At 39.8% G+C, this 14,365-nt stretch overlaps 32 non-coding genes across 32 annotated transcripts; all 32 read right to left on the bottom strand.

Moving 5' to 3' along the window:
- Positions 1-5: 5 nt before the first annotated feature.
- Positions 6-124, bottom strand: LOC143743991 (5S ribosomal RNA). The gene has a single exon (XR_013205727.1). It is a non-coding gene; the product is annotated as a 5S ribosomal RNA (ribosomal RNA).
- Positions 125-286: 162 nt separating this feature from the next.
- LOC143743846 (5S ribosomal RNA) lies at positions 287-405 on the bottom strand. The gene has a single exon (XR_013205596.1). It is a non-coding gene; the product is annotated as a 5S ribosomal RNA (ribosomal RNA).
- A 371-nt stretch (positions 406-776) lies between these two features.
- On the bottom strand, positions 777-895 carry LOC143743845 (5S ribosomal RNA). Its single transcript, XR_013205595.1, has one exon. It is a non-coding gene; the product is annotated as a 5S ribosomal RNA (ribosomal RNA).
- Positions 896-1,266: 371 nt separating this feature from the next.
- Positions 1,267-1,385, bottom strand: LOC143743843 (5S ribosomal RNA). Its single transcript, XR_013205593.1, has one exon. It is a non-coding gene; the product is annotated as a 5S ribosomal RNA (ribosomal RNA).
- Positions 1,386-1,756: 371 nt separating this feature from the next.
- On the bottom strand, positions 1,757-1,875 carry LOC143743842 (5S ribosomal RNA). The gene has a single exon (XR_013205592.1). It is a non-coding gene; the product is annotated as a 5S ribosomal RNA (ribosomal RNA).
- Positions 1,876-2,245: 370 nt separating this feature from the next.
- Positions 2,246-2,364, bottom strand: LOC143743990 (5S ribosomal RNA). Its single transcript, XR_013205726.1, has one exon. It is a non-coding gene; the product is annotated as a 5S ribosomal RNA (ribosomal RNA).
- A 162-nt stretch (positions 2,365-2,526) lies between these two features.
- Positions 2,527-2,645, bottom strand: LOC143743841 (5S ribosomal RNA). The gene has a single exon (XR_013205591.1). It is a non-coding gene; the product is annotated as a 5S ribosomal RNA (ribosomal RNA).
- Positions 2,646-3,017: 372 nt separating this feature from the next.
- Positions 3,018-3,136, bottom strand: LOC143743839 (5S ribosomal RNA). The gene has a single exon (XR_013205590.1). It is a non-coding gene; the product is annotated as a 5S ribosomal RNA (ribosomal RNA).
- Positions 3,137-3,507: 371 nt separating this feature from the next.
- Positions 3,508-3,626, bottom strand: LOC143743838 (5S ribosomal RNA). Its single transcript, XR_013205589.1, has one exon. It is a non-coding gene; the product is annotated as a 5S ribosomal RNA (ribosomal RNA).
- A 371-nt stretch (positions 3,627-3,997) lies between these two features.
- On the bottom strand, positions 3,998-4,116 carry LOC143743837 (5S ribosomal RNA). The gene has a single exon (XR_013205588.1). It is a non-coding gene; the product is annotated as a 5S ribosomal RNA (ribosomal RNA).
- Positions 4,117-4,487: 371 nt separating this feature from the next.
- Positions 4,488-4,606, bottom strand: LOC143743836 (5S ribosomal RNA). Its single transcript, XR_013205587.1, has one exon. It is a non-coding gene; the product is annotated as a 5S ribosomal RNA (ribosomal RNA).
- A 371-nt stretch (positions 4,607-4,977) lies between these two features.
- On the bottom strand, positions 4,978-5,096 carry LOC143743835 (5S ribosomal RNA). Its single transcript, XR_013205586.1, has one exon. It is a non-coding gene; the product is annotated as a 5S ribosomal RNA (ribosomal RNA).
- Positions 5,097-5,467: 371 nt separating this feature from the next.
- On the bottom strand, positions 5,468-5,586 carry LOC143743834 (5S ribosomal RNA). The gene has a single exon (XR_013205585.1). It is a non-coding gene; the product is annotated as a 5S ribosomal RNA (ribosomal RNA).
- Positions 5,587-5,957: 371 nt separating this feature from the next.
- On the bottom strand, positions 5,958-6,076 carry LOC143743833 (5S ribosomal RNA). The gene has a single exon (XR_013205584.1). It is a non-coding gene; the product is annotated as a 5S ribosomal RNA (ribosomal RNA).
- Positions 6,077-6,447: 371 nt separating this feature from the next.
- On the bottom strand, positions 6,448-6,566 carry LOC143743831 (5S ribosomal RNA). Its single transcript, XR_013205582.1, has one exon. It is a non-coding gene; the product is annotated as a 5S ribosomal RNA (ribosomal RNA).
- Positions 6,567-6,728: 162 nt separating this feature from the next.
- Positions 6,729-6,847, bottom strand: LOC143743830 (5S ribosomal RNA). The gene has a single exon (XR_013205581.1). It is a non-coding gene; the product is annotated as a 5S ribosomal RNA (ribosomal RNA).
- Positions 6,848-7,210: 363 nt separating this feature from the next.
- On the bottom strand, positions 7,211-7,329 carry LOC143743828 (5S ribosomal RNA). Its single transcript, XR_013205580.1, has one exon. It is a non-coding gene; the product is annotated as a 5S ribosomal RNA (ribosomal RNA).
- Positions 7,330-7,691: 362 nt separating this feature from the next.
- On the bottom strand, positions 7,692-7,810 carry LOC143743827 (5S ribosomal RNA). Its single transcript, XR_013205579.1, has one exon. It is a non-coding gene; the product is annotated as a 5S ribosomal RNA (ribosomal RNA).
- Positions 7,811-8,182: 372 nt separating this feature from the next.
- On the bottom strand, positions 8,183-8,301 carry LOC143743989 (5S ribosomal RNA). Its single transcript, XR_013205725.1, has one exon. It is a non-coding gene; the product is annotated as a 5S ribosomal RNA (ribosomal RNA).
- A 162-nt stretch (positions 8,302-8,463) lies between these two features.
- LOC143743826 (5S ribosomal RNA) lies at positions 8,464-8,582 on the bottom strand. The gene has a single exon (XR_013205578.1). It is a non-coding gene; the product is annotated as a 5S ribosomal RNA (ribosomal RNA).
- Positions 8,583-8,953: 371 nt separating this feature from the next.
- Positions 8,954-9,072, bottom strand: LOC143743825 (5S ribosomal RNA). Its single transcript, XR_013205577.1, has one exon. It is a non-coding gene; the product is annotated as a 5S ribosomal RNA (ribosomal RNA).
- Positions 9,073-9,443: 371 nt separating this feature from the next.
- On the bottom strand, positions 9,444-9,562 carry LOC143743824 (5S ribosomal RNA). Its single transcript, XR_013205576.1, has one exon. It is a non-coding gene; the product is annotated as a 5S ribosomal RNA (ribosomal RNA).
- Positions 9,563-9,933: 371 nt separating this feature from the next.
- LOC143743823 (5S ribosomal RNA) lies at positions 9,934-10,052 on the bottom strand. Its single transcript, XR_013205575.1, has one exon. It is a non-coding gene; the product is annotated as a 5S ribosomal RNA (ribosomal RNA).
- Positions 10,053-10,423: 371 nt separating this feature from the next.
- LOC143743822 (5S ribosomal RNA) lies at positions 10,424-10,542 on the bottom strand. The gene has a single exon (XR_013205574.1). It is a non-coding gene; the product is annotated as a 5S ribosomal RNA (ribosomal RNA).
- A 371-nt stretch (positions 10,543-10,913) lies between these two features.
- On the bottom strand, positions 10,914-11,032 carry LOC143743821 (5S ribosomal RNA). The gene has a single exon (XR_013205573.1). It is a non-coding gene; the product is annotated as a 5S ribosomal RNA (ribosomal RNA).
- Positions 11,033-11,403: 371 nt separating this feature from the next.
- LOC143743819 (5S ribosomal RNA) lies at positions 11,404-11,522 on the bottom strand. The gene has a single exon (XR_013205571.1). It is a non-coding gene; the product is annotated as a 5S ribosomal RNA (ribosomal RNA).
- Positions 11,523-11,894: 372 nt separating this feature from the next.
- LOC143743817 (5S ribosomal RNA) lies at positions 11,895-12,013 on the bottom strand. The gene has a single exon (XR_013205570.1). It is a non-coding gene; the product is annotated as a 5S ribosomal RNA (ribosomal RNA).
- A 371-nt stretch (positions 12,014-12,384) lies between these two features.
- On the bottom strand, positions 12,385-12,503 carry LOC143743816 (5S ribosomal RNA). Its single transcript, XR_013205569.1, has one exon. It is a non-coding gene; the product is annotated as a 5S ribosomal RNA (ribosomal RNA).
- Positions 12,504-12,874: 371 nt separating this feature from the next.
- LOC143743815 (5S ribosomal RNA) lies at positions 12,875-12,993 on the bottom strand. Its single transcript, XR_013205568.1, has one exon. It is a non-coding gene; the product is annotated as a 5S ribosomal RNA (ribosomal RNA).
- Positions 12,994-13,364: 371 nt separating this feature from the next.
- LOC143743814 (5S ribosomal RNA) lies at positions 13,365-13,483 on the bottom strand. The gene has a single exon (XR_013205567.1). It is a non-coding gene; the product is annotated as a 5S ribosomal RNA (ribosomal RNA).
- Positions 13,484-13,854: 371 nt separating this feature from the next.
- LOC143743813 (5S ribosomal RNA) lies at positions 13,855-13,973 on the bottom strand. The gene has a single exon (XR_013205566.1). It is a non-coding gene; the product is annotated as a 5S ribosomal RNA (ribosomal RNA).
- A 162-nt stretch (positions 13,974-14,135) lies between these two features.
- Positions 14,136-14,254, bottom strand: LOC143743812 (5S ribosomal RNA). The gene has a single exon (XR_013205565.1). It is a non-coding gene; the product is annotated as a 5S ribosomal RNA (ribosomal RNA).
- Positions 14,255-14,365: the final 111 nt, after the last annotated feature.

Here is a 14,365-nt window from a genome sequence, read left to right as displayed (position 1 = left end):
TTAAAAGCTTACAGCACCTGGTATTCCCAGGCGGTCTCCCATCCAAGTACTAACCAGTCCCGACCCTGCTTAGCTTCCGAGATCAGACGAGATCGGGCGTGCCCAAGGTGGTATGGCCGTAAGCGAATACTGCTGCCAAAATTGGGCTATTTAAAAGGTTAGACCATTAGTGAAGAAAACTAAGAACAACTTTTGAAAAAACTCAAACTCTTTCATGCTTTCTGAAGAATCTCAGAGACTTTTTAAGGCTTTTTGAAGCTCAGGCACTCTTTTTTTTTTTTTTAAAAGCTTACAGCACCTGGTATTCCCAGGCGGTCTCCCATCCAAGTACTAACCAGGCCCGACCCTGCTTAGCTTCCGAGATCAGACGAGATCGGGCGTGCCCAAGGTGGTATGGCCGTAAGCTAAAACTGCTGCCAAAATTGGGCTATTTAAAAGGTTAGACCATTAGTGAAGAAAACTAAGAACAACTTTTGAAAAAACTCAAGCTCTTTCATGCTTTCTGAAGAATCTCAGAGACTTTTTAAGGCTTTTTGAAGAAGCTCAGGGACTCTTTTTTTTTTTTCTTAAAAAAGCTTACAACACCTAGTATTCCCATGCGGCCTCCCATCCAAGTACTAACCAGGCCTTATTTAAAAGCTTAGACCATTAGTGAAGAAGACTAAGAAGAACTTTTGAAAAAACTCAAACTCTTTCATGCTTTCTGAAGAATCTCAGAGACTTTTTAAGGCTTTTTGAAGCTCAGGCACTCTTTTTTTTTTTTTTTTTTTTTTAAAAGCTTACAGCACCTGGTATTCCCAGGCGGTCTCCCATCCAAGTACTAACCAGGCCCGACCCTGCTTAGCTTCCGAGATCAGACGAGATCGGGCGTGCCCAAGGTGGTATGGCCGTAAGCTAAAACTGCTGCCAAAATTGGGCTATTTAAAAGGTTAGACCATTTGTGAAGAAAACTAAGAACAACTTTTGAAAAAACTCAAGCTCTTTCATGCTTTCTGAAGAATCTCAGAGACTTTTTAAGGCTTTTTGAAGAAGCTCAGGGACTCTTTTTTTTTTTTCTTAAAAAAGCTTACAACACCTAGTATTCCCATGCGGCCTCCCATCCAAGTACTAACCAGGCCTTATTTAAAAGCTTAGACCATTAGTGAAGAAGACTAAGAAGAACTTTTGAAAAAACTCAAACTCTTTCATGCTTTCTGAAGAATCTCAGAGACTTTTTAAGGCTTTTTGAAGCTCAGGCACTCTTTTTTTTTTTTTTTTTTTTTTAAAAGCTTACAGCACCTGGTATTCCCAGGCGGTCTCCCATCCAAGTACTAACCAGGCCCGACCCTGCTTAGCTTCCGAGATCAGACGAGATCGGGCGTGCCCAAGGTGGTATGGCCGTAAGCTAAAACTGCTGCCAAAATTGGGCTATTTAAAAGGTTAGACCATTAGTGAAGAAAACTAAGAACAACTTTTGAAAAAACTCAAGCTCTTTCATGCTTTCTGAAGAATCTCAGAGACTTTTTAAGGCTTTTTGAAGAAGCTCAGGGACTCTTTTTTTTTTTTCTTAAAAAAGCTTACAACACCTAGTATTCCCATGCGGCCTCCCATCCAAGTACTAACCAGGCCTTATTTAAAAGCTTAGACCATTAGTGAAGAAGACTAAGAAGAACTTTTGAAAAAACTCAAACTCTTTCATGCTTTCTGAAGAATCTCAGAGACTTTTTAAGGCTTTTTGAAGCTCAGGCACTCTTTTTTTTTTTTTTTTTTTTTTAAAAGCTTACAGCACCTGGTATTCCCAGGCGGTCTCCCATCCAAGTACTAACCAGGCCCGACCCTGCTTAGCTTCCGAGATCAGACGAGATCGGGCGTGCCCAAGGTGGTATGGCCGTAAGCTAAAACTGCTGCCAAAATTGGGCTATTTAAAAGGTTAGACCATTAGTGAAGAAAACTAAGAACAACTTTTGAAAAAACTCAAGCTCTTTCATGCTTTCTGAAGAATCTCAGAGACTTTTTAAGGCTTTTTGAAGAAGCTCAGGGACTCTTTTTTTTTTTTCTTAAAAATTTTTACAACACCTAGTATTCCCATGCGGCCTCCCATCCAAGTACTAACCAGGCCTTATTTAAAAGCTTAGACCATTAGTGAAGAAGACTAAGAAGAACTTTTGAAAAAACTCAAACTCTTTCATGCTTTCTGAAGAATCTCAGAGACTTTTTAAGGCTTTTTGAAGCTCAGGCACTCTTTTTTTTTTTTTTTTTTTTTAAAAGCTTACAGCACCTGGTATTCCCAGGCGGTCTCCCATCCAAGTACTAACCAGTCCCGACCCTGCTTAGCTTCCGAGATCAGACGAGATCGGGCGTGCCCAAGGTGGTATGGCCGTAAGCGAATACTGCTGCCAAAATTGGGCTATTTAAAAGGTTAGACCATTAGTGAAGAAAACTAAGAACAACTTTTGAAAAAACTCAAACTCTTTCATGCTTTCTGAAGAATCTCAGAGACTTTTTAAGGCTTTTTGAAGCTCAGGCACTCTTTTTTTTTTTTTTAAAAGCTTACAGCACCTGGTATTCCCAGGCGGTCTCCCATCCAAGTACTAACCAGGCCCGACCCTGCTTAGCTTCCGAGATCAGACGAGATCGGGCGTGCCCAAGGTGGTATGGCCGTAAGCTAAAACTGCTGCCAAAATTGGGCTATTTAAAAGGTTAGACCATTAGTGAAGAAAACTAAGAACAACTTTTGAAAAAACTCAAGCTCTTTCATGCTTTCTGAAGAATCTCAGAGACTTTTTAAGGCTTTTTGAAGAAGCTCAGGGACTCTTTTTTTTTTTTCTTAAAAAAGCTTACAACACCTAGTATTCCCATGCGGCCTCCCATCCAAGTACTAACCAGGCCTTATTTAAAAGCTTAGACCATTAGTGAAGAAGACTAAGAAGAACTTTTGAAAAAACTCAAACTCTTTCATGCTTTCTGAAGAATCTCAGAGACTTTTTAAGGCTTTTTGAAGCTCAGGCACTCTTTTTTTTTTTTTTTTTTTTTTTAAAAGCTTACAGCACCTGGTATTCCCAGGCGGTCTCCCATCCAAGTACTAACCAGGCCCGACCCTGCTTAGCTTCCGAGATCAGACGAGATCGGGCGTGCCCAAGGTGGTATGGCCGTAAGCTAAAACTGCTGCCAAAATTGGGCTATTTAAAAGGTTAGACCATTAGTGAAGAAAACTAAGAACAACTTTTGAAAAAACTCAAGCTCTTTCATGCTTTCTGAAGAATCTCAGAGACTTTTTAAGGCTTTTTGAAGAAGCTCAGGGACTCTTTTTTTTTTTTCTTAAAAAAGCTTACAACACCTAGTATTCCCATGCGGCCTCCCATCCAAGTACTAACCAGGCCTTATTTAAAAGCTTAGACCATTAGTGAAGAAGACTAAGAAGAACTTTTGAAAAAACTCAAACTCTTTCATGCTTTCTGAAGAATCTCAGAGACTTTTTAAGGCTTTTTGAAGCTCAGGCACTCTTTTTTTTTTTTTTTTTTTTTTAAAAGCTTACAGCACCTGGTATTCCCAGGCGGTCTCCCATCCAAGTACTAACCAGGCCCGACCCTGCTTAGCTTCCGAGATCAGACGAGATCGGGCGTGCCCAAGGTGGTATGGCCGTAAGCTAAAACTGCTGCCAAAATTGGGCTATTTAAAAGGTTAGACCATTAGTGAAGAAAACTAAGAACAACTTTTGAAAAAACTCAAGCTCTTTCATGCTTTCTGAAGAATCTCAGAGACTTTTTAAGGCTTTTTGAAGAAGCTCAGGGACTCTTTTTTTTTTTTCTTAAAAAAGCTTACAACACCTAGTATTCCCATGCGGCCTCCCATCCAAGTACTAACCAGGCCTTATTTAAAAGCTTAGACCATTAGTGAAGAAGACTAAGAAGAACTTTTGAAAAAACTCAAACTCTTTCATGCTTTCTGAAGAATCTCAGAGACTTTTTAAGGCTTTTTGAAGCTCAGGCACTCTTTTTTTTTTTTTTTTTTTTTTAAAAGCTTACAGCACCTGGTATTCCCAGGCGGTCTCCCATCCAAGTACTAACCAGGCCCGACCCTGCTTAGCTTCCGAGATCAGACGAGATCGGGCGTGCCCAAGGTGGTATGGCCGTAAGCTAAAACTGCTGCCAAAATTGGGCTATTTAAAAGGTTAGACCATTAGTGAAGAAAACTAAGAACAACTTTTGAAAAAACTCAAGCTCTTTCATGCTTTCTGAAGAATCTCAGAGACTTTTTAAGGCTTTTTGAAGAAGCTCAGGGACTCTTTTTTTTTTTTCTTAAAAAAGCTTACAACACCTAGTATTCCCATGCGGCCTCCCATCCAAGTACTAACCAGGCCTTATTTAAAAGCTTAGACCATTAGTGAAGAAGACTAAGAAGAACTTTTGAAAAAACTCAAACTCTTTCATGCTTTCTGAAGAATCTCAGAGACTTTTTAAGGCTTTTTGAAGCTCAGGCACTCTTTTTTTTTTTTTTTTTTTTTTAAAAGCTTACAGCACCTGGTATTCCCAGGCGGTCTCCCATCCAAGTACTAACCAGGCCCGACCCTGCTTAGCTTCCGAGATCAGACGAGATCGGGCGTGCCCAAGGTGGTATGGCCGTAAGCTAAAACTGCTGCCAAAATTGGGCTATTTAAAAGGTTAGACCATTAGTGAAGAAAACTAAGAACAACTTTTGAAAAAACTCAAGCTCTTTCATGCTTTCTGAAGAATCTCAGAGACTTTTTAAGGCTTTTTGAAGAAGCTCAGGGACTCTTTTTTTTTTTTCTTAAAAAAGCTTACAACACCTAGTATTCCCATGCGGCCTCCCATCCAAGTACTAACCAGGCCTTATTTAAAAGCTTAGACCATTAGTGAAGAAGACTAAGAAGAACTTTTGAAAAAACTCAAACTCTTTCATGCTTTCTGAAGAATCTCAGAGACTTTTTAAGGCTTTTTGAAGCTCAGGCACTCTTTTTTTTTTTTTTTTTTTTTTAAAAGCTTACAGCACCTGGTATTCCCAGGCGGTCTCCCATCCAAGTACTAACCAGGCCCGACCCTGCTTAGCTTCCGAGATCAGACGAGATCGGGCGTGCCCAAGGTGGTATGGCCGTAAGCTAAAACTGCTGCCAAAATTGGGCTATTTAAAAGGTTAGACCATTAGTGAAGAAAACTAAGAACAACTTTTGAAAAAACTCAAGCTCTTTCATGCTTTCTGAAGAATCTCAGAGACTTTTTAAGGCTTTTTGAAGAAGCTCAGGGACTCTTTTTTTTTTTTCTTAAAAAAGCTTACAACACCTAGTATTCCCATGCGGCCTCCCATCCAAGTACTAACCAGGCCTTATTTAAAAGCTTAGACCATTAGTGAAGAAGACTAAGAAGAACTTTTGAAAAAACTCAAACTCTTTCATGCTTTCTGAAGAATCTCAGAGACTTTTTAAGGCTTTTTGAAGCTCAGGCACTCTTTTTTTTTTTTTTTTTTTTTTAAAAGCTTACAGCACCTGGTATTCCCAGGCGGTCTCCCATCCAAGTACTAACCAGGCCCGACCCTGCTTAGCTTCCGAGATCAGACGAGATCGGGCGTGCCCAAGGTGGTATGGCCGTAAGCTAAAACTGCTGCCAAAATTGGGCTATTTAAAAGGTTAGACCATTAGTGAAGAAAACTAAGAACAACTTTTGAAAAAACTCAAGCTCTTTCATGCTTTCTGAAGAATCTCAGAGACTTTTTAAGGCTTTTTGAAGAAGCTCAGGGACTCTTTTTTTTTTTTCTTAAAAAAGCTTACAACACCTAGTATTCCCATGCGGCCTCCCATCCAAGTACTAACCAGGCCTTATTTAAAAGCTTAGACCATTAGTGAAGAAGACTAAGAAGAACTTTTGAAAAAACTCAAACTCTTTCATGCTTTCTGAAGAATCTCAGAGACTTTTTAAGGCTTTTTGAAGCTCAGGCACTCTTTTTTTTTTTTTTTTTTTTTTAAAAGCTTACAGCACCTGGTATTCCCAGGCGGTCTCCCATCCAAGTACTAACCAGGCCCGACCCTGCTTAGCTTCCGAGATCAGACGAGATCGGGCGTGCCCAAGGTGGTATGGCCGTAAGCTAAAACTGCTGCCAAAATTGGGCTATTTAAAAGGTTAGACCATTAGTGAAGAAAACTAAGAACAACTTTTGAAAAAACTCAAGCTCTTTCATGCTTTCTGAAGAATCTCAGAGACTTTTTAAGGCTTTTTGAAGAAGCTCAGGGACTCTTTTTTTTTTTTCTTAAAAAAGCTTACAACACCTAGTATTCCCATGCGGCCTCCCATCCAAGTACTAACCAGGCCTTATTTAAAAGCTTAGACCATTAGTGAAGAAGACTAAGAAGAACTTTTGAAAAAACTCAAACTCTTTCATGCTTTCTGAAGAATCTCAGAGACTTTTTAAGGCTTTTTGAAGCTCAGGCACTCTTTTTTTTTTTTTTTTTTTTTTAAAAGCTTACAGCACCTGGTATTCCCAGGCGGTCTCCCATCCAAGTACTAACCAGGCCCGACCCTGCTTAGCTTCCGAGATCAGACGAGATCGGGCGTGCCCAAGGTGGTATGGCCGTAAGCGAATACTGCTGCCAAAATTGGGCTATTTAAAAGGTTAGACCATTAGTGAAGAAAACTAAGAACAACTTTTGAAAAAACTCAAACTCTTTCATGCTTTCTGAAGAATCTCAGAGACTTTTTAAGGCTTTTTGAAGCTCAGGCACTCTTTTTTTTTTTTTTAAAAGCTTACAGCACCTGGTATTCCCAGGCGGTCTCCCATCCAAGTACTAACCAGGCCCGACCCTGCTTAGCTTCCGAGATCAGACGAGATCGGGCGTGCCCAAGGTGGTATGGCCGTAAGCTAAAACTGCTGCCAAAATTGGGCTATTTAAAAGGTTAGACCATTAGTGAAGAAAACTAAGAACAACTTTTGAAAAAACTCAAGCTCTTTCATGCTTTCTGAAGAATCTCAGAGACTTTTTAAGGCTTTTTGAAGAAGCTCAGGGACTCTTTTTTTTTTTTCTTAAAAAAGCTTACAACACCTAGTATTCCCATGCGGCCTCCCATCCAAGTACTAACCAGGCCTTATTTAAAAGCTTAGACCATTAGTGAAGAAGACTAAGAAGAACTTTTGAAAAAACTCAAACTCTTTCATGCTTTCTGAAGAATCTCAGAGACTTTTTAAGGCTTTTTGAAGCTCAGGCACTCTTTTTTTTTTTTTTAAAAGCTTACAGCACCTGGTATTCCCAGGCGGTCTCCCATCCAAGTACTAACCAGGCCCGACCCTGCTTAGCTTCCGAGATCAGACGAGATCGGGCGTGCCCAAGGTGGTATGGCCGTAAGCTAAAACTGCTGCCAAAATTGGGCTATTTAAAAGGTTAGACCATTAGTGAAGAAAACTAAGAACAACTTTTGAAAAAACTCAAGCTCTTTCATGCTTTCTGAAGAATCTCAGAGACTTTTTAAGTCTTTTTGAAGAAGCTCAGGCACTCTTTTTTTTTTTCTTAAAAAAGCTTACAACACCCAGTATTCCCATGCGGCCTCCCATCCAAGTACTAACCAGGCCTTATTTAAAAGCTTAGACCATTAGTGAAGAAGACTAAGAAGAACTTTTGAAAAAACTCAAACTCTTTCATGCTTTCTGAAGAATCTCAGAGACTTTTTAAGGCTTTTTGAAGCTCAGGCACTCTTTTTTTTTTTTTAAAAAGCTTACAGCACCTGGTATTCCCAGGCGGTCTCCCATCCAAGTACTAACCAGGCCCGACCCTGCTTAGCTTCCGAGATCAGACGAGATCGGGCGTGCCCAAGGTGGTATGGCCGTAAGCTAAAACTGCTGCCAAAATTGGGCTATTTAAAAGGTTAGACCATTTGTGAAGAAAACTAAGAACAACTTTTGAAAAAACTCAAGCTCTTTCATGCTTTCTGAAGAATCTCAGAGACTTTTTAAGGCTTTTTGAAGAAGCTCAGGGACTCTTTTTTTTTTTTCTTAAAAATTTTTACAACACCTAGTATTCCCATGCGGCCTCCCATCCAAGTACTAACCAGGCCTTATTTAAAAGCTTAGACCATTAGTGAAGAAGACTAAGAAGAACTTTTGAAAAAACTCAAACTCTTTCATGCTTTCTGAAGAATCTCAGAGACTTTTTAAGGCTTTTTGAAGCTCAGGCACTCTTTTTTTTTTTTTTTTTTTTTTTAAAAGCTTACAGCACCTGGTATTCCCAGGCGGTCTCCCATCCAAGTACTAACCAGTCCCGACCCTGCTTAGCTTCCGAGATCAGACGAGATCGGGCGTGCCCAAGGTGGTATGGCCGTAAGCGAATACTGCTGCCAAAATTGGGCTATTTAAAAGGTTAGACCATTAGTGAAGAAAACTAAGAACAACTTTTGAAAAAACTCAAACTCTTTCATGCTTTCTGAAGAATCTCAGAGACTTTTTAAGGCTTTTTGAAGCTCAGGCACTCTTTTTTTTTTTTTTAAAAGCTTACAGCACCTGGTATTCCCAGGCGGTCTCCCATCCAAGTACTAACCAGGCCCGACCCTGCTTAGCTTCCGAGATCAGACGAGATCGGGCGTGCCCAAGGTGGTATGGCCGTAAGCTAAAACTGCTGCCAAAATTGGGCTATTTAAAAGGTTAGACCATTAGTGAAGAAAACTAAGAACAACTTTTGAAAAAACTCAAGCTCTTTCATGCTTTCTGAAGAATCTCAGAGACTTTTTAAGGCTTTTTGAAGAAGCTCAGGGACTCTTTTTTTTTTTTCTTAAAAAAGCTTACAACACCTAGTATTCCCATGCGGCCTCCCATCCAAGTACTAACCAGGCCTTATTTAAAAGCTTAGACCATTAGTGAAGAAGACTAAGAAGAACTTTTGAAAAAACTCAAACTCTTTCATGCTTTCTGAAGAATCTCAGAGACTTTTTAAGGCTTTTTGAAGCTCAGGCACTCTTTTTTTTTTTTTTTTTTTTTTAAAAGCTTACAGCACCTGGTATTCCCAGGCGGTCTCCCATCCAAGTACTAACCAGGCCCGACCCTGCTTAGCTTCCGAGATCAGACGAGATCGGGCGTGCCCAAGGTGGTATGGCCGTAAGCTAAAACTGCTGCCAAAATTGGGCTATTTAAAAGGTTAGACCATTTGTGAAGAAAACTAAGAACAACTTTTGAAAAAACTCAAGCTCTTTCATGCTTTCTGAAGAATCTCAGAGACTTTTTAAGGCTTTTTGAAGAAGCTCAGGGACTCTTTTTTTTTTTTCTTAAAAAAGCTTACAACACCTAGTATTCCCATGCGGCCTCCCATCCAAGTACTAACCAGGCCTTATTTAAAAGCTTAGACCATTAGTGAAGAAGACTAAGAAGAACTTTTGAAAAAACTCAAACTCTTTCATGCTTTCTGAAGAATCTCAGAGACTTTTTAAGGCTTTTTGAAGCTCAGGCACTCTTTTTTTTTTTTTTTTTTTTTTAAAAGCTTACAGCACCTGGTATTCCCAGGCGGTCTCCCATCCAAGTACTAACCAGGCCCGACCCTGCTTAGCTTCCGAGATCAGACGAGATCGGGCGTGCCCAAGGTGGTATGGCCGTAAGCTAAAACTGCTGCCAAAATTGGGCTATTTAAAAGGTTAGACCATTAGTGAAGAAAACTAAGAACAACTTTTGAAAAAACTCAAGCTCTTTCATGCTTTCTGAAGAATCTCAGAGACTTTTTAAGGCTTTTTGAAGAAGCTCAGGGACTCTTTTTTTTTTTTCTTAAAAAAGCTTACAACACCTAGTATTCCCATGCGGCCTCCCATCCAAGTACTAACCAGGCCTTATTTAAAAGCTTAGACCATTAGTGAAGAAGACTAAGAAGAACTTTTGAAAAAACTCAAACTCTTTCATGCTTTCTGAAGAATCTCAGAGACTTTTTAAGGCTTTTTGAAGCTCAGGCACTCTTTTTTTTTTTTTTTTTTTTTTAAAAGCTTACAGCACCTGGTATTCCCAGGCGGTCTCCCATCCAAGTACTAACCAGGCCCGACCCTGCTTAGCTTCCGAGATCAGACGAGATCGGGCGTGCCCAAGGTGGTATGGCCGTAAGCTAAAACTGCTGCCAAAATTGGGCTATTTAAAAGGTTAGACCATTAGTGAAGAAAACTAAGAACAACTTTTGAAAAAACTCAAGCTCTTTCATGCTTTCTGAAGAATCTCAGAGACTTTTTAAGGCTTTTTGAAGAAGCTCAGGGACTCTTTTTTTTTTTTCTTAAAAAAGCTTACAACACCTAGTATTCCCATGCGGCCTCCCATCCAAGTACTAACCAGGCCTTATTTAAAAGCTTAGACCATTAGTGAAGAAGACTAAGAAGAACTTTTGAAAAAACTCAAACTCTTTCATGCTTTCTGAAGAATCTCAGAGACTTTTTAAGGCTTTTTGAAGCTCAGGCACTCTTTTTTTTTTTTTTTTTTTTTTAAAAGCTTACAGCACCTGGTATTCCCAGGCGGTCTCCCATCCAAGTACTAACCAGGCCCGACCCTGCTTAGCTTCCGAGATCAGACGAGATCGGGCGTGCCCAAGGTGGTATGGCCGTAAGCTAAAACTGCTGCCAAAATTGGGCTATTTAAAAGGTTAGACCATTAGTGAAGAAAACTAAGAACAACTTTTGAAAAAACTCAAGCTCTTTCATGCTTTCTGAAGAATCTCAGAGACTTTTTAAGGCTTTTTGAAGAAGCTCAGGGACTCTTTTTTTTTTTTCTTAAAAAAGCTTACAACACCTAGTATTCCCATGCGGCCTCCCATCCAAGTACTAACCAGGCCTTATTTAAAAGCTTAGACCATTAGTGAAGAAGACTAAGAAGAACTTTTGAAAAAACTCAAACTCTTTCATGCTTTCTGAAGAATCTCAGAGACTTTTTAAGGCTTTTTGAAGCTCAGGCACTCTTTTTTTTTTTTTTTTTTTTTTAAAAGCTTACAGCACCTGGTATTCCCAGGCGGTCTCCCATCCAAGTACTAACCAGGCCCGACCCTGCTTAGCTTCCGAGATCAGACGAGATCGGGCGTGCCCAAGGTGGTATGGCCGTAAGCTAAAACTGCTGCCAAAATTGGGCTATTTAAAAGGTTAGACCATTAGTGAAGAAAACTAAGAACAACTTTTGAAAAAACTCAAGCTCTTTCATGCTTTCTGAAGAATCTCAGAGACTTTTTAAGGCTTTTTGAAGAAGCTCAGGGACTCTTTTTTTTTTTTCTTAAAAAAGCTTACAACACCTAGTATTCCCATGCGGCCTCCCATCCAAGTACTAACCAGGCCTTATTTAAAAGCTTAGACCATTAGTGAAGAAGACTAAGAAGAACTTTTGAAAAAACTCAAACTCTTTCATGCTTTCTGAAGAATCTCAGAGACTTTTTAAGGCTTTTTGAAGCTCAGGCACTCTTTTTTTTTTTTTTTTTTTTTTAAAAGCTTACAGCACCTGGTATTCCCAGGCGGTCTCCCATCCAAGTACTAACCAGGCCCGACCCTGCTTAGCTTCCGAGATCAGACGAGATCGGGCGTGCCCAAGGTGGTATGGCCGTAAGCTAAAACTGCTGCCAAAATTGGGCTATTTAAAAGGTTAGACCATTAGTGAAGAAAACTAAGAACAACTTTTGAAAAAACTCAAGCTCTTTCATGCTTTCTGAAGAATCTCAGAGACTTTTTAAGGCTTTTTGAAGAAGCTCAGGGACTCTTTTTTTTTTTTCTTAAAAAAGCTTACAACACCTAGTATTCCCATGCGGCCTCCCATCCAAGTACTAACCAGGCCTTATTTAAAAGCTTAGACCATTAGTGAAGAAGACTAAGAAGAACTTTTGAAAAAACTCAAACTCTTTCATGCTTTCTGAAGAATCTCAGAGACTTTTTAAGGCTTTTTGAAGCTCAGGCACTCTTTTTTTTTTTTTTTTTTTTTTTAAAAGCTTACAGCACCTGGTATTCCCAGGCGGTCTCCCATCCAAGTACTAACCAGGCCCGACCCTGCTTAGCTTCCGAGATCAGACGAGATCGGGCGTGCCCAAGGTGGTATGGCCGTAAGCTAAAACTGCTGCCAAAATTGGGCTATTTAAAAGGTTAGACCATTAGTGAAGAAAACTAAGAACAACTTTTGAAAAAACTCAAGCTCTTTCATGCTTTCTGAAGAATCTCAGAGACTTTTTAAGGCTTTTTGAAGAAGCTCAGGGACTCTTTTTTTTTTTTCTTAAAAAAGCTTACAACACCTAGTATTCCCATGCGGCCTCCCATCCAAGTACTAACCAGGCCTTATTTAAAAGCTTAGACCATTAGTGAAGAAGACTAAGAAGAACTTTTGAAAAAACTCAAACTCTTTCATGCTTTCTGAAGAATCTCAGAGACTTTTTAAGGCTTTTTGAAGCTCAGGCACTCTTTTTTTTTTTTTTTTTTTTTTAAAAGCTTACAGCACCTGGTATTCCCAGGCGGTCTCCCATCCAAGTACTAACCAGGCCCGACCCTGCTTAGCTTCCGAGATCAGACGAGATCGGGCGTGCCCAAGGTGGTATGGCCGTAAGCTAAAACTGCTGCCAAAATTGGGCTATTTAAAAGGTTAGACCATTAGTGAAGAAAACTAAGAACAACTTTTGAAAAAACTCAAGCTCTTTCATGCTTTCTGAAGAATCTCAGAGACTTTTTAAGGCTTTTTGAAGAAGCTCAGGGACTCTTTTTTTTTTTTCTTAAAAAAGCTTACAACACCTAGTATTCCCATGCGGCCTCCCATCCAAGTACTAACCAGGCCTTATTTAAAAGCTTAGACCATTAGTGAAGAAGACTAAGAAGAACTTTTGAAAAAACTCAAACTCTTTCATGCTTTCTGAAGAATCTCAGAGACTTTTTAAGGCTTTTTGAAGCTCAGGCACTCTTTTTTTTTTTTTTTTTTTTTTAAAAGCTTACAGCACCTGGTATTCCCAGGCGGTCTCCCATCCAAGTACTAACCAGGCCCGACCCTGCTTAGCTTCCGAGATCAGACGAGATCGGGCGTGCCCAAGGTGGTATGGCCGTAAGCTAAAACTGCTGCCAAAATTGGGCTATTTAAAAGGTTAGACCATTAGTGAAGAAAACTAAGAACAACTTTTGAAAAAACTCAAGCTCTTTCATGCTTTCTGAAGAATCTCAGAGACTTTTTAAGGCTTTTTGAAGAAGCTCAGGGACTCTTTTTTTTTTTTCTTAAAAAAGCTTACAACACCTAGTATTCCCATGCGGCCTCCCATCCAAGTACTAACCAGGCCTTATTTAAAAGCTTAGACCATTAGTGAAGAAGACTAAGAAGAACTTTTGAAAAAACTCAAACTCTTTCATGCTTTCTGAAGAATCTCAGAGACTTTTTAAGGCTTTTTGAAGCTCAGGCACTCTTTTTTTTTTTTTTTTTTTTTTAAAAGCTTACAGCACCTGGTATTCCCAGGCGGTCTCCCATCCAAGTACTAACCAGGCCCGACCCTGCTTAGCTTCCGAGATCAGACGAGATCGGGCGTGCCCAAGGTGGTATGGCCGTAAGCTAAAACTGCTGCCAAAATTGGGCTATTTAAAAGGTTAGACCATTAGTGAAGAAAACTAAGAACAACTTTTGAAAAAACTCAAGCTCTTTCATGCTTTCTGAAGAATCTCAGAGACTTTTTAAGGCTTTTTGAAGAAGCTCAGGGACTCTTTTTTTTTTTTCTTAAAAAAGCTTACAACACCTAGTATTCCCATGCGGCCTCCCATCCAAGTACTAACCAGGCCTTATTTAAAAGCTTAGACCATTAGTGAAGAAGACTAAGAAGAACTTTTGAAAAAACTCAAACTCTTTCATGCTTTCTGAAGAATCTCAGAGACTTTTTAAGGCTTTTTGAAGCTCAGGCACTCTTTTTTTTTTTTTTTTTTTTTTAAAAGCTTACAGCACCTGGTATTCCCAGGCGGTCTCCCATCCAAGTACTAACCAGGCCCGACCCTGCTTAGCTTCCGAGATCAGACGAGATCGGGCGTGCCCAAGGTGGTATGGCCGTAAGCGAATACTGCTGCCAAAATTGGGCTATTTAAAAGGTTAGACCATTAGTGAAGAAAACTAAGAACAACTTTTGAAAAAACTCAAACTCTTTCATGCTTTCTGAAGAATCTCAGAGACTTTTTAAGGCTTTTTGAAGCTCAGGCACTCTTTTTTTTTTTTTTAAAAGCTTACAGCACCTGGTATTCCCAGGCGGTCTCCCATCCAAGTACTAACCAGGCCCGACCCTGCTTAGCTTCCGAGATCAGACGAGATCGGGCGTGCCCAAGGTGGTATGGCCGTAAGCTAAAACTGCTGCCAAAATTGGGCTATTTAAAAGGTTAGACCATTAGTGAAGAAAACTAAGAACAACTTTTGAAAAAACTCAAGCTCTTTCATGCTTTCTGAAGAATCTCAG

Source organism: Siphateles boraxobius, unplaced genomic scaffold, assembly GCF_051911475.1.
Source record: "Siphateles boraxobius isolate OS27281-9 unplaced genomic scaffold, OSU_SipBor_1 190, whole genome shotgun sequence".
Lineage (NCBI taxonomy): Eukaryota > Metazoa > Chordata > Actinopteri > Cypriniformes > Leuciscidae > Siphateles > Siphateles boraxobius.
This window is presented reverse-complemented; position numbering and strand designations above follow the sequence as displayed.